Source organism: Bos grunniens, chromosome 3, assembly GCF_055505025.1.
Source record: "Bos grunniens cultivar Pamir isolate PY7600 chromosome 3, Bosgru_T2T1.0, whole genome shotgun sequence".
Taxonomy (NCBI): Eukaryota; Metazoa; Chordata; class Mammalia; order Artiodactyla; family Bovidae; genus Bos; species Bos grunniens.
The window spans coordinates 88,698,221-88,713,006 of record NC_141167.1 but is presented as its reverse complement, the minus strand read 5'-3'; the positions used below and the strand labels follow the sequence as shown (position 1 = coordinate 88,713,006).

The window sequence follows — 14,786 nt, the reverse complement described above, 5'->3', positions numbered from 1 at the left end:
GTGATTCCAGCTCTACCATGGCTATCCTGGGATACTTAACCAAAGAGCCCTATGATTCTGGAATACTTAACCTCTTGGAGTCTCAGTTTTCTATTAAATGGAAATAATGATATACAGTTTTCATTATTTGGGGAATAATTAAAAGGAATGATATATGTAAAATGTTTAGTGAGCAGTGCTTCTAAAACTCTAGTTGGAGCACAACCAGTAGAAGCTCCCACTACCTGCCTTCCCAAGCCCTCATCCTGACACTGAATAGAAGTCTGCCTTGTGCCCCTCTTCAGATGGTTCAGATAGGTCCACTTCCTCTCTGCAGATAGATAAAGACCTTTTGAAGGCAGGGACCATGATTTGTATTTCTTTGAAATACCCAAGAGGGCACACTCTGGGAGCTCGATAAATATTCATGGAATCAAAAAGAAGGCTGCAGGTGTGGTATCATTATGTTGGGAGAGGGAGGGCCAACATAATGTTTGGGGGAGGGAGGGCCAAACATATGTTTGGGGAGCTTCCCATCTCGGCAGTGTTTTTCTGAGGCTGATATTATAGGAAAGTTTCCACTTCCATAGTACTCACTGACCAGTCCAGGTAGCAAAGGCATGGGGTTGGGCTGCAAGGCAGAGAAACAGAGCCTGGAAGCAAGCATTCATCGACATATGCTCTGTCATCGTTTGCCTAATTTCAGGTCTCTTCTCTGAGTGGAGTTCCCTGGAGGAGCAGCATCTCTTTCTCCTCCTTCCCTTCCATCTCTCACCAAGATGCTGGCAGAGCATGTTGAACATAATTTGGGAAGAAGAGCCTGTGTTGTACAGCATGGTACATGATTAATAGGATCCCTGGGGTATCCTAACAGGACCCCTCCTAATAGTCCCTGGTGGCTCAGCTGGTAAAGAATCTGCCTGCAATGCAGGATACTCCGGTTTAATTCCTGGGTCGGGAAGATCTGCTGGAGAAGGGATAGTCTATCCACTCCAGTATTCTTGGACTTCCCTGGTGGTTCAGCTGGTAAAGAATCAGCCTGCAGTGTGGGAGATCTGGGTTCAATCCTTGGGTTGGGAAGATCCCCTGGAGAAGAGAACCGCTACTGACACCAGTATTCTGGCCTGAAGAAGTCCATAGGGTGGCAAAGAGTTGGACACAACTGAGTGACTTCACTTGGGAAAGCAGAGACCTGTTTTATTTGTGACTCGTGTGCCTGTTTTTCAGAAGGTTGTGTGGTAGCATCAAAAGATTCTATAAACTGTTGGTCAGGGCAATGGTTCTAAACTTGGCTCTCACCAGATAGCTGCCTTCAAATCCATTCCTGCTAGTGACTGTGTCAAGGAACCGTTTAGGAAAGACAGTCCAGTCAGGAAAATGCATCCATGTCACAAAATTCAATAGAAGAAACTTAAAGAGAGGTTGTCTGTAATTGTTTAGTCACTAAGTCACATCTGACTCTTTGTGACTCCATGTTTGCAGCACACCAGGCTTCCCTGTCCTTCACCATCTCCTGGACTTTGCTCATCAGCACTATATACTGTAGGAAGTTAAAGGATCATAAAGGAGGGTGAAGCAAGCTGTAGGAAGCACTCACCAACTCCGGGCTGCAGAGAGAGGGAGGGTGTGGTGTCACCTCATCCCAGGGGCAAGACCATCCTGTGGATAGAGGAGCTGGAGCTAAGAGAGCTGCTAGTGGTGTCTGGGGTCATAGAAGAGATGCAGACTCTCCTTGACTCTCCTCCTCAGACTAGCAACCGGGCCTCCTGAATCCTCTTGGTCTTCAGTCTCCTGCCAGTGCCTCTCATTCTCTTAGAAGCCAGGGGACAAAGGAACCTGGGACACGTCATTCTCAGGGGTTGGCCCCTGTGGTGCAGAGCCGAGCAGGGAAAAACACTGGATGATAAATATCAATGGCTAGTATAGGGCTGTGGCCTGACTACCCCCATTGTCTCCACCAACCCCCACAGCCACTCCCAATAAGCAATCTAATTTTTAAAAATGCCTTCTATGAAATTTCATCTTTAATATAAGTCTGCTAGCTCCTTCTTCCAATCAAGATGTCACCCTCAAATTTCTCCATGGAAGTCCTAAAGCTGGGGCCTTCCCTACCATCTCCAGCCTCACTCTACTGGCCTATAAAGTAAGAAGGGTAATGAGACTTCAAAATTCTCTTATTTTATTTACTCCCCAGAACACTTCAGGCTCAACTGTCCCAGCCTGACTCTGGCAAAACCTCAGCTCTCAGTTTCCATGTGAAGCTGGACTTGGCCAATAATTTTTCATGCAACTCTTGAAGGTCACAGAAGTTGGAGGTTTTCAATTATGAGAAAGCTAGGTGCAAGAACGGCAGGGAGCTGCCAGGAAATGACAAGTGGTCGGCACAGTCTTTTTAGGCTGGGGCATGTTCCAGCTGCAGTGATAAATGTGCTCAGCCTCCTTCGGTTGGCACCAACTTGTCAGCCCTTGATAAAGAGCTCACCAAACACTGTGCTAATATGAACAAGAATAAATGGGATAGGATTTCAGCTCCATTTGAAACACACTACCTGGGAGTAATCTGAACAGGCAAGGTGAGGAGACAGGTCCTGAAGGACAGGAGTCGCCTATGTGTCATTCCTGCTGTGTCTAGTGAGTTTCCCCTCCTGTCCACTCAATTTCCCTAAAGTAATCAGTCCTGGTTATCTCAGCAACCTTGGGACTCCTTGGGAGATAAATGACAAGAAGACTGTGAATATGCTATCCTCAAACCTGCTTCCCAGGTGGCACTAGCGGTAAAGAACCCACCTGCCAATGCAGAAGACATACCAGACTTAGGTTTGATTCCTGTATCAGGAAGATCCCCTGGAGGAGGGCATGCCTACCCACTCCAGTATTCTTGCCTGGAGAATCTCATGGACAGAGGAGTTTGGCAGGGTACAGTCCGTGGGGCCACAGAGTCAGTCGTACGCGACTTAGCACGCATGCAAACCCAGAGCAGACACCAGGGGGCGCCTTGGCTGGAAACGGACAGAAGGCCTTGAAAGCCTTTGGGAGAATTTCGGTGTGTTTCTGAAAAGAAAGTGAAAGTGAAAGTCGCATCCGACTCTATGACCCAATGGACTATATCAGTTCAGTTCAGTCGCTCAGTCGTGTCTGACTCTTTGTGACCCCATGAACCGCAGCACGCCAGGCCTCCCTGTCCATCACCAACTTCTGGAGTCCACCCAAACCCATGTCCATTGAGTTGGTGATACCATCAAACCATCTCATCCTCTGTCGTCCCCCTCTCCTCCTGCCCTCAATCTTTCCCAGCATCAGGACCTTTTCAAATGAGTCAGCTCTTCGCATCAGGTGGCCTAAGTATTGGAGTTTCAGCTTCAGCATCAGTCCTTCCAACGAACACCCAGGACTGATCTCCTTTAGGATGGACTGGTTGGATCTCTTTGCGGTCCAAGGGACTCTCAAGGGTCTTCTCCAACACCACAGTTCAAAAGCATCAATTCTTCAGGGCTCAGCTTTCTTCACAGTCCAACTCTCACATCCATACATGACCACAGGAAAAACTATAGCCTTGACTAGACGGACCTTTGTTGACAAAGTAATGTCTCCACTTTTCAATATGCTGTCTAGGTTGGTCATAACTTTCCTTCCCAGAAGTAAGCATCTTTTAATTTCATGGCTGCAATCACCATCTGCAGTGATTTTGGAGCCCAGAAAAATAAAGTCAGCCACTGTTTCCACTGTTTCCCCATCTATTTGCCATGAGTCCATGGAATTTTCCAGGCCAGAATACTGGTGTGGGTAGCTATCCCCTTCTCCAGGGATTTTCCCAACCCAGGGTCTCCCACATTGCAGGCGGATTCTGTACCAGCTGAGCCACAGGGGAAGCCCAAGAATACTAGAGTGGATAGCCTATCCCTTCTGCAGGAGATCTTCCCACCCGGGAATTGAACCAGAGTCTCCTACATTGCAGGCATATTCTTTACCAACTGAGCTATCCTGGAAGCCCTGTTCTGAAAACAAGGAAGCCATCAAGTGCTTGTGAAGAAGAGAGTTATGTGATTATAGTAGTCTTTTCAAAGAAGCTCTGGGGCACCATGCTGCTGGGTGGACTGTAGGGGGTGGGGGTGGAGAAGGCAGAGATGGAAGAACCCTTAGGAAGGCTGTTTAGAAGTCCAGCCAAATGGTGAGGTAACCCATTTCAGGGTAGGGACCCGACTGTGGGTAGGGGAAGAAAACATCTGCTGTGAGGAGACTGCTGGAAGTTTAGGAAAGCTGAGCACTATGGAACAGTGGTTTCCAGGTAACCCACAAGTTTTGAGGTCCATAACTATATTGACTGAACAGAAATGGGAGAGAATGTGTTTTTTTTGTTTTTGTTTTTGTTTTTTTTATGCTGGGTGCTGGACTTGTCAGGTTTAGATGGACAGTGAGATTCATAAATAGATATTCACACCAGGCATTGGACCCTGGGGTAAGAGGACAGGACTACAGCAAAAGATTTACTCATCGTAGAGGAGATGGATAAGGCTATGAGACTCTGTGGACTTCAGCCCACCAGCCTCTTCTGTCCATGGGATTTTCCAGGCAAGAATACTGCAGTGGGTTGCCATTTCCTGTTCCAAGGGATCCTCCTGATGCAGGGATTGAAATTGCATCTCTGGTGTCTCCTGCATTATAGGCAGATTCTTTACCACTGTGCTACCTAGGAAGCCCTCTTAATGAAGAGATAATAGAAATAGAAAAATAAAGCCAGCCTGGTACCCATCAAAGAATAAGGAGGATTTCCACATCATGTGGTTCCCAAGTTGACAACTTCAGTCTCCCCAAATCTCTAGAGATCATTTTTTCACCCACCAGTCTCTTCTCTTTTGCTATTCGCCTCACAATATGAGCCACACCAATACTATAGATGTGTATTATTGCTTCCAGGGGAGGCCTAGGAGGGTGAGATATTGCATTTGGGCCTCCGAGGATTAACAAGAGGATTTTTCTTGCAGCAATCTATCTATCTGACCAGGTGATTGAAAGAAGGGTGAAGTCAGCTTCCTAAGAAACCTCAAAGTAAAATGGACATCCTAAGTGTGACCTGACCTGACCTCCTGCCATTCTCCCTGGGTGTGTGTTGGGGGGTGGGGGGGTGCAGTCCAGATGCCAGCCGGCACCAGGACGACAGCCCACTTCCTCCCCTTCTCCAGGCGAAATGTAGTGGATCACATCTCTGAGTAATCTGAGATTTCAAGAGCAAGAGGGAGAGGATTTTAATCTTCAGGGAAAAGAAAAAATCAAACAGATTAAAACTCAAATCCCTCCAAAGGGAACCACATATCAAGGGGATCAAACAGCACCTGAGCCTCAAGAATACTGTCGTGCTCAGGTCAGGTAAGGACCTGCTCAAAAAGCTAATGTGGTTTGATATATCCCTTTTGGGTGGTTTTGGTTTTATCCCTGAGTGGATCATGGTGTGGGTTTAGGAATGGGAAGTCTCCCTAGGATTTGGTGGAAGAAAGGAAACCAGCACAAAGCAATCTGGAGGTACCCTTGTCTGGTCTGGCTTCTTTCAGTTTTCCAGGAAAAGCTTTCCCGTTCATTCCTTTCTGTCTGATAGGCAAATCCCTACTCATCATTTAGTACCCCTCTCTGGATCCAGAATGGTTGGGTTCAAATCTAAGCTCTGTTTGTTTATGTGTTCAACTCTCAAGCCAGACTCAGCCCCTAAAAGGAAAGCGCTATGTCCTGTTTTCCTTTGAACCCTCTGGACTCAGCACAGTGCCTGGCACCAAGGGGGTTCTCAACAAACACATGATGAATGAGTAACTGGGAGGCTAAGAGCATCAACTCTGGAACCAATCTGCCTGGGTTTGAATCCTGGTCCTAATGTGTTTTGACTGTGAAACACAGGGCAAGCTTCTTAATCTCTCTGTAACTTTTACAGATGACTTTCTTCATCTGTAAAAAGGGATAATTACAGCACCTACCTCACAGGGCAGATGTGAGGATGAAGTGGGTTTCATATATACATAATATTTAGAAGAGTGATTGGCACAAGGAAGGTCCTCAGTAAACACTAGCTATTATTGCTAGCAGCACTTTCACTGGCCCCTAAGATGAATTATTAGCTGCTTTTTTAAAATTTTTAATTGTTTATTTTATTATTTATTTATCTAGCTGCTCCAACTTTTAGCTGCAGCGTGTGAGATCTAGTTTCCTCACCAGGGGTCAAACCCAGGCCCCCTGCATTGGGAGCTCAGAGTCTTAGCCACTGGACCACCAGAGAACACCTAGCTGGCTTTTTTTTTTTAAAGAGCTGCACGTTAAACATAATGGATTGGTTAATAATTTCTCTTCAACACCATGGTTTGTGAGGAATTTATGTTTAGATGAGTTAATAATCACACAAACAAATTATAATTCAGAATTTCCTACTTATTTTGGTCCAAACATAAAATAAGAGCCAAATTGGCTCATTTATCTCTGCTCCAGGAAGGCCCCATGGTCATGAAGGGAACCACTCACCAAGAAGTGCCACCAAAAAGGAATTTGGTTTTGAACCACAGTGATTGGACTATTTTTCAGCCTCTGTTTCAGGTGATACATTTTTACTTTGTTTTAAGAAAGAAAAGGAGGAGGTTTCAAGGGGGGAAAGTGTAGGAAGTGGCAGAAGGCAAACACTGCAAGATGTATGGGAAGTGAATGCCCGTGAGGACAGAGGCGTGAGCCACCAGATCTAGTTCAAGGCCAGGTCACTACCAGCAGCAGCCTCCAATGCTGGGACTTTAGTGTCAAGGTGACAAGGAAAGCTCACTTACCCCGGAATACGGTAACCGGACTGGTCATCTGTGCCATGCTGCCAGCTGTGCACATTCATACAAGCATCTCAAAGTCAGGGACCAAGACTAACTTCTCTGTGTCTCCTGTAGAAATAATGACAATAGCTATCATTTATGGAGTATTTGGGATTCCCTGGTGGCTCAGACAGTAAAGAATCTTCCTGCAATGCAGGAGACCCAGATTCAATCCCTGGGTCAGGAAGATCCCCTGGAGAAGGAAATGGAAACCCACTCCAGTATCCCTGCCTGGAAAATCCCATGGACAGAAGAGTGAAAAGTGAAAGCTACTTTTACTTTTCATGGAGTATTTAGAAAGTGCCAAATATGCTAAACACTGAACATAGATTGCCTTCTTTTCTCTTCACAAAACCCTGTGAGGAAGAGTCCCAGCCCTGTTTTACAGATGCATCAGCAAAAACAGAGATTTGCCCTTGGACACACAGCTAATCAGGCTTTGAACTCAGAGAATGTGATCGTAGTCCTCTGTGCTTACACACGACACTCGCTGCTTTGTAGGATGGACTGTACAGCAGCAGCCTCTTAAAAATTGTTTCATTTGCTGGATGAATAAATGAATGCATGGGGTTGCTGTAAGGTAGAATCTAGAATTTATCCTTAGAATCTCCCCCACTGGCTCTGGTCTTCATGAATAGATACCTGTGGTAGGTAGGTTTCTCCTTTTCCAGGCTTTATTTTAGATGATTAAAACAATACCAGGTGGTGTTAGTAGTAAAATCCTGGTTACCAATGCAGGAGACCTAAGAGACACGGGTTCGATCCTTGGGTGGGGAAGATCCCCTGAAGCAGGGAATGGCAATCCACTCCAGAGCATCCCCATGGACAGAGGAGCCTGGCAGGCTACAGTCCATAGGGTTTCAAAGAGTCGGACATGACTGAAATCACTCACCTTGCCCCAAAGCAATACTTTGGACTGTGGCTCCGGCCTGGAATCTACCCCTAGCTGAGCACACTAGTACAGGGGTAGTGGCCCCACACTGCCAGATTATGCCTGCTGGCCTGTCCTCTGGAATTTTATAGTGACATCAGTTTTAGATTGAGAATCCACATAGCAGTCATGGAATCTTTCAAACTGCAGGTTCCTGAATTTCTCAAAAATGAGGCAGAGTCCCAGCCCTGTTTTACAGGTGCATCAATGAAAACACAGAGATTTGCCCTTGGACACACAGCTAATCAGGCTTTGAACTCAGAGAACGTGACCCTAGTGCTCTTGTGCTTACACACAAGACTCGCTGCTTTGTAGGATGGACCAGATAGCCGCAGCCTGTAAGTCACCATTTTTGAGAAAACCAAGCCAGACTCCTCTGTTCATAGAATTCTCCAAGCAAGAATACTGGAATGGGTTGCCATTTCCTACTTCAGGGGATCTTCCTGATGCAGGGATCGAACCTGTGTGTCTTGCATTGGTAAGCAGATCCATTTTACCACTGCACCACCTGGGAAGCCCTTTGAGAAAGCTGCAGAATCCTTAACCTGCTCTGAGAGACTGTATTTCTCCTTTGCTCTCTGGGAACAACAATGGCTTTCAAATTATTTCAAGCTAACCTTCAAAGACATAATCATGGACAGTCTGTGGGAGCCAAATAGAAAGCAGGTCGTTAGGACCCAGAAGCCCCGGCTAGAGCCGGCTACCCTGACAGATAGTCTGACGACAATAAAAGCCATAGGATTCCTAATGAAAAATGAGGACTCACCCCAGCTCCCCTGCCTCCTGCATCATCAGCCACCAAGCTGTGCATGGCTCTGTGCCAGGGGTGTCCCACTTCCCTCCCCCAGCCTACAAATAATAAGCATTTGGTCCATCCACCATGTTGGGGAGGGGTGGGCAAGCCCTCGTGCTGGAAATTCACTAGCTGAAGAATCACAGCTTTGTATCAGCTCCATCTCCCAGGGCTGTGCAGATCTGCTCCTGATTACATTCCAGCAGCTGGGCACGATCTCTTTCCTCACCACTGAAAATGATTTGGGAGGGAAATAAACAATGGAATTTGCCATATTAATATTCTCTGCACCCTGCAGGATGTGAGGTGCATACTAAGCAATGTTGAAAGCTCATCCACCAGGATCCGGAGGCGAACGTGGGCTCCAAAGGGTGAGAAGGAGCTGGTCTAAAAGAGAAAGCCCCTCAGCTCACTTTTATTCTAATTTCTGAAACTGGCTGGAGAGGTGGGCTGGTCATTCCAGCTGGGGTCTGGTAGTAACTGAGTCCCAAGCCTCAGATTGGGGTAGGAGTCAGCAGCTCAGTGCCATAGAGGAAGGAGGCCCTTTCAGGCTTATTGAAAAGCTTAGTAGTAATAAGACTGGCTATTTATTAAATACTCACTATGAATCTGTGTTAAATCATTCACAAATATTTATTTAAATTTAATTTAAATAAATAAATTTAATAATTTATTTTAATAATTTAAATAAATTAATTAAATTTATTATTTAATTTTAAAGTTATATTAATTATAAAATATTCATGCTCATTATTTTTAAAGTAATATAGATGAACAAAATGAAAAAATAAATCCCTTGTAATCCCATCTCCCAAAGATAATCAGCATTAATGTTTGGCGTGTATATCAAACAGCAAGGAGGTATAGATATTATGCATGAGGTCAAATATCTAGATAAAAAGCCACTACAGTGGTAGCAATCTGAACTCCAGTTCTTTCATTTGATGAATGTTTGTTGAGAACATAAACTCTGTTCTGAGAATCAGGATTACAGATCCTTAAGGAATAAGGCAGACAATATTTTTGTCGCCATGAAAAATCTAGTGGGGGAACTAATCAATTCACAAACAAATGATCACTGAAAATGGCAAGTGCCACAAAGAAAAGAAAAATGAGACACCTTCACATTGTTAGAGCCTGGGTAGCTCAGTTGGTAGAGCATCAGACTTTTAATCTGAGGGCCCAGGGTTCAAGTCCCTGTCCAGGCACTAAGTTCCTATGTTTTCTTGGGCCAGAGAATACTAACCTTGGGCTTCCCTCATGGCTCAGAGGGTAAAGAATCTGCCTGCAACGAGGGAGACACAGGTGCGATCCCTGGGCCAGGAAGATCCTCTGGAGGAGGAAATGACAACCCACTTCTATATTCTTGCCTGAAAAATCCCATGGACAGCAGAGCCTGGTGGGCTACAGTCCAAAGGGTTACAGAAGGTCAGGCACAACTGAGCACCTTCCAAATAGGGAAGGTAATAACTTGGAATAGGCCAAAGAATGACTTTTTGCAGAAACAACATTTCAATTGTTTAAAGAAACATTCAAATTGTACTTTTTTTTAAGCAAATGCTAATACACTTAGACCTCCAAAAATCCTATGATGTAGGTGTTATTATCACACCTATCACAGATGCGGAAACTGGGGCACAGAGAGGCTGAGTACCTTTTCCAAGGTCACACAGCTAGAAAGTGGTGAAGCCCAAGATCTATTGATCCAGGCAGGTTGGCTCTAAAGTCATACTTGTGACCATTCCCCTTCACTGCCTCTGTTTGAACTGAGATCCGAATAATAAGGCTTCATCCATGCAAAGATCTGGAGGGAGTACTCAAACAGAAGGGACAGCAGGTAAAAAAAAACAAGGAAGTAGAAATTGTGCTTGGTATGACTGACTACCAGAGAGAATAATCAAGCTAGATTATGCAGGGCCTTGTAGCCCAGAGGAAACCCTTTGGGTTTTATCTCAAGAGTAATAGGAAGAAATTGGATATTTTCATCAGAGAAGTAACTTGATCACGTTTACATTTTAAAGAGATTCCTTTGCCTGTTGAACAGAGAACAGAATTTAGGGGTTGCAAATCAGAATGGATGCATGGACCTGGAAAGGGTTCAAACTAAAGGTCAAAGTAGCTTGCACAAAGATAATAGCCCAAGAAATGGGGAGAAATAGAAAAATTTGGCCAATTTAAAGTTATACTTTCCCTCTTTAAATCTCACTCACTGCCTTAGAGAAAAGCATTGTAGAAAAAGTTTCTTGCTAAGCCAAGGAAGGCCACCTTGTGGGGTTACTTTAGAGGCATAAAAATGATAGGGGCTGGTCCTTTATAAATCATGAGCTGGAATCAATTCAAGAGTTTGTCATAAAGGTACAGGAAATAATACCTAACACCAAGTGAATAGCTAATGTGTTCCAGGTGCCATTCCAAGTTTTTTCCATATACTAACTTATCAACTCCTTATAATAATTCTATGAGAAAGGTGTTGTCATTCATCCCACTTTACAGACAGGCTAAGTCAAACCTACTCAAGGCCACAAAGCTGGTAAATGGCAGAGCTGAGTTTTCAACCCAGGCAGGTTGAATTAGAGACCATGGCTGTTAGCCATGACACTGACCTGCTTTTGAGAGATATCCACTAATCCAGCCCACAGGCCTAGGGAGCTACCAGATGGCAGATGGGCGTGCACACAGCAACAGCAGCAAGGGCCTTCCATTATTTTCTAAGAATGGTTTGGGCGTTAAGAAAAGAAAAGGTACAGACGGTCCTTCTTTCCATGCTGGATTTCACATAAACCCCATTCATGCGACCACAGTCCAGGCCACCAGGAAGGAGAGGGAGCTCTCCTCATCCAGGAAGGAGAAGGAGCAACATCTGAGGCCAACTGCATATCAAGGCTTTAAAGCTGGGTACCAGGCCTGGTTCCAATTTGGGAAAGGAATACTTCAAGGCTGTATATTGTCACTCTGCTTATTTAACTTACACTCAGAGTACATCATGTGAATTGCCTGGCTGGATGAAGCACAAGCTGAAATCAAGATTGCCAGGAAAAATATCAATAACCTCAGATATGCAGATTACCCCACCCTTACAGCAGAAAGAGAAAAAGAACTAAAGAGCTTCTTGATGAAAGTGAAAGAGGAGAGTGAAAAAGTTGGCTTAAAACTCAACATTCAGAAAACTAAGATCTTGGCATCCAGTCCTATCACCTCATGGCAAATAGATGGGGAAACAATGGAAACAATGACAGACTTTATTTTGGGGGGCTCGAAAATCACTGCAGATGGTGACTGCAGCCATGAAATTAAAAGACACTTGCTCCTTGGAAGGAAAGTTATGACCAACTTGGACAGCATATTAAAAAGCAGAGACATTACTTTGCTGACAAAGGTTGATCTAGGCAAGGCTATGGTTTTTCCAGTGATCATGTATGGATGTGAGAGTTGGACTATAGAGAAAGCTGAGCACCGAAGAATTGATACTTTTGAACCATGGTGTTGGAGAAAACTCCTGAGAGTCCCTTGGACTGCAAGGAGATCCAACCAGTCCATCCTAAAGAAAATCAGTCCTGAATATTCTTTGGAAGGACTGATGCTGAAGCTGGAACTGCAATACCTGGGCCACCCGATGCGAAGAACTGACTCTTTGGAAAAGACCCTGATGCTAGGAAAGATTGAAGGCAGGAGGAGAAGGGGACAACAGAGGATGAGATGGTTGGATTACATCACCGACTCTATGGACATGAGTTTGAACAAGTTGATAGACAGGGAAGCCTGGCATGCTGCAGTCTATGGGTTCGCAAAGAGTCAGACACGACTGAGTGACTGAACTGAACTGAACTGACCAGGCCTAGGCAACTTGGATGGAGAGTCTCAAGGTGGCAAGTCAGGAGATATGGGGAGATCAGTTCGACAATACACTGGCAATTATTCAACTGACTGCCCAAACTCTAGGCCATGGGAATAGCTTTGTAAATTTTTATTGAAAAAAATGAGTAAATGCATGAAGTAGACCCCAGTCAAAAGTGCAGATGGCGGGTGCTTTTTGGCATGGCAGCCAGAGCCCACATTAACCACATTTCTCTAGATTCATTCTCTTGTCCCCTTGCCCTCCTTTAATTTTATGTATGCCCTGTGTTATCACTTAACTTTAGTAAACATGTCGTTGCTGTTGTTTAATTGAATTATAGTTGATTTACAATGTTGTTAGTTTCAGGTACACAGCAAACTGACTCAATTACATATTTGAGTCAATATATATATTTTATTATATAAAAAACTTTTTTAGATTCTTTTCCCTTATAATCTATTACAAAACATTGAGTACAGTTCCCTGTTCTATAGGGTACGTCCTTGTTGTTTATCTATGTTTTTATATAATAGTGTGTATCTGTTAATCCCATCCTCTTCATTTACCCCTCTCCTCCCCCTTTATTCTTTGGTAACCATAAATATGTTTTCTATGTCTGTTGGTCTGTTTCTGTTTTGTAAATGAGTTCATTTGTATCTTTTTTTTAAGATTCTACATATAAGCAATATCATACTCCCCTGTTTCTCTCCTTCCGTTTCTCCCTCTCTCGTGGATGGACCTAGAGATTATCATTCTAAATAAAGTAAGCCAGACAGAAAGTAAATGTGTGTTTTATGTGCTTGTCTTCCCTACTGGAACAAAAGTTTCAGAAGAGTGGGTCTGGACGTTTTTATTCACTCAACACTTCTTAACAGTGACTACCACATAGAGGACCCTCAGTAAATATTTGTTGATTGAATGATGAAGGTATCATTCAAATGAATCATCTCATTCATGCCTCAGAATTTTGCCAAGTAGACAGAGAAGGAGTTAGTAGAGGGCCCATTTTATGGATGCTGACACTAAAATCAAAAAGGCTAAGTGTGCTAAAGCTGACACAGGTACTGAGGAACGGAAGCTTAGTTCTGAGAACTCATCTAGTGTCTTTCAGTACACCATGCTGCTGCGTCGCTTCAGTCGTGTCCAACTCTGTGCAACCCCATAGACGGCAGCCCACCAGGCTTCCGGTACCTGGGATTCTCCAGGCAAGAACACTGGAGTGGGTTGCCATTTCCTTCTCCAATGCATGAAAGTGAAAAGTGAAAGTGAAGTCACTCAGTCGTGTCCGACTCTAGCAACCCCATGGACTGCAGCCTACCAGGCTCCTCCATCCATGGGATTTTCCAGGCAAGAGTACTGGAGTGGGGTGCCATTGCCTTCTCTGCTGTCTCCCTAATGTTTCCACCGAGTTATTATGTAACAATTCTATTGTGAATCAATAAAAGAAACACCCAAACAAAGAGTGTCTCTGTATTACCTGCTGAATTACTGTTGAGGACATTATATACTGCTAATAATCAGAGACTTTATGTTAAGAATCCATGGGATTTTAGTGCCAAGAACAATTCTGGGTCTCCTAAAAACTGCTGTTTCCTCTGTCAGACAGAATCTTGTAAATTATCGGATTTCATTTCTTGTCTTGACTCTCAGGAAACACAAAAATTGAATTAGTGCTTAATTACAGTAATAATCTAATTTCTGGTCCAATTACAATCCTTTCCTCCTATACATGATTTTCTGAACTTTATTTTCATTTTAACCAATTATGTTATGGATACAGTGTTGGTTGTTAGCTATATCAAATCCCTTTTAGAAATAGCTATGGTAGAAAATTTAGAAAATAAGCAATAACTGCTGCTGCTACTGCTGCTGCTAAATCGCTCAGTTGTGTCCGACTCTTCGAGACCCCATGGACTGCAGCCTACCAGGCTCCTCCGTCCATAGGATTTTCCAGGCAAGAGTACTGGAGTGGGGTGCCATTGCCTTCTCCAAAGCAATAACTAGCACTAATCAAATGGTTGCCATAGGCCAGAGGTGGATTTTATACATGTATTAACTCACTTCATCATCAAAAACAGGAACTTTATATTGCCAGAGATACCAAGTGTTATAATATGGCATAATGAAATTAACATTCTGAATTATTAAAAAAAAATTACATGTTCCTTCTTGCTCCCTCTGCCAAAACCCTTCACCCAAACCTTCCCCTTCCCCATTTAAGACTCACTCCGTCACCCCCCACTTCCATTATCTCAGTTGTTTGCTAATTAGATTCCCTTGGCCTTTCAGTCTACTCTTCAAAGAGCGGCTAGAATTAATGCTGTGAAAATAAAAGTCAGATCACCTCACTCTCTGCTCAAAACTTTCTATGACTTTCCTTCCTAGAATAATGTCAAGGTCCTTTCAAGGGTCAACAAAGCC

The 14,786-nt window shown here is 44.0% G+C and overlaps 1 non-coding gene across 1 annotated transcript; it reads left to right on the top strand.

Annotated features, from left to right (window-relative positions):
* The first annotated feature begins 9,665 nt into the window (after nucleotides 1-9,665).
* On the top strand, nucleotides 9,666-9,738 carry TRNAK-UUU (transfer RNA lysine (anticodon UUU)). The gene has a single exon. It is a non-coding gene; the product is annotated as a tRNA-Lys (tRNA).
* The last annotated feature ends 5,048 nt before the right edge of the window (nucleotides 9,739-14,786 follow it).